Source organism: Tarenaya hassleriana, unplaced genomic scaffold (genome assembly GCF_000463585.1).
Source record: "Tarenaya hassleriana unplaced genomic scaffold, ASM46358v1 Cleome12, whole genome shotgun sequence".
Taxonomy (NCBI): domain Eukaryota; kingdom Viridiplantae; phylum Streptophyta; class Magnoliopsida; order Brassicales; family Cleomaceae; genus Tarenaya; species Tarenaya hassleriana.
In genome coordinates this window covers 2,504,324-2,505,750 of record NW_010962392.1, presented here as the reverse complement: position 1 = coordinate 2,505,750, position 1,427 = coordinate 2,504,324, and positions in this window count along the sequence as shown.

Sequence of the window (1,427 nt, the reverse complement as noted above, 5' to 3'; positions counted from 1 at the left end):
TCAACCTCTCGACCCGGTGGTAATCCCGGAAGGTCATCGGGAAAGACGTCTGGGAATTCCCGGGCAACCGGCGTATCCTCCAGTCTCCTCTCTGACTCCTGTGTAGCCGTAATAACTACTAGGAAAGCCTCATTGCCCTTCCTGATCATCTTCTCAGCCTTCAGTGCCGAGATGATCGGGTCTGCTGCTGGCGCTCCTCTACCCCTGAACTCGAACCCTCCGAAATCGTCCGCGAACCAGATCGTCCTCTTGGGACAATCAATGTAGGCCTTATATCTCATCAGCCAATCCATACCCAATATAATGTCGAATCCCCCGATGGGTACCACGATGAAATATGCGGCTAATAAGCGACCGCAAACCTCGAGGGGCACCCCTCGCAGGATCCCATGCGCTGCTAATGTCTCTCCCGTGCGTATTCGCACGGTGAAATCGCTTCTCGGTTTGATCTCCCCTGTCTCTAGTCTCACTGCTACCTCCACACTCACGAAACTATGGGTCGCCCCGGTATCGAATAGGGTGCAACATGCAACCCCATGGATATATAAAGTACCTACGATCGCGGCAGCCTCGGCTCCAGCAGGGTGAGCCTCCTCCTCTCATTCCTCCTGGATCTCCTGCTCAGCACCGAGAGCGTAAACTCTCGGGGCAGCTCCAGTCCTCGCTGGGGGTCGGGGCGGTCGGTCCACCTGGCCCGGTGGTCGCGGTGGTCTCGGTGCCATGGCCGGTGGTCTCGGTGCCATGGCCGGTGGTCCCGTAGGCCTCGTCGGACAACGTGATGCAATGTGTCCGGGCTGGTCGCAACGATAACATACCACTGGTCCCCTCGCCGCCAGTGGTGGTGGTGCACGAACAGCCGGCGCCTTGCCCTTGTCACGCGGATCGCTGGTCCGGATGTTCCTCCCCGATGAACATGTGCTGAAGCATCTCCTGAAAAGGCTCCGCTCACGAGTCTTCCCTTCCTTCTTCTCCCGCTCTCCCCGCTCCACCTTCTCCAGCTGCGAAATATATCGACTCAGCGTCGAGTACTCCTGGATCTCGATCTTCCTCCGCAGGTAAGGTCGGAGTCCAGCAATGAACTTCTGGATCCTCGACGCCTCGGTGGGTACCAGATGCCCCCCGTACATCAGTAGGCGGGTGAATTCTGCCTCGTACTCACTGACCGTCATGTCTCCCTGCTGCAACATGAGGAACTCGGTCATGCGGTACTCATGGTCCTGCCTCCGGAAGTACTTCGCCTCGAACTCCTGTCGGAACTCCTCCCAGGTGAAACGGTGTCCCGCTGGTGCCTCCTGCACCACCTTCGCCCACCAATGTCGGGCCTGGCCCGACAGGTGATGGCTCGCAATCATAGTCCGGTACTGGTATGGGCACTGTAGATACTCCAAGTCCTGAGCGATCTGGGTGAGCCACTCCTCCGCAGCTTC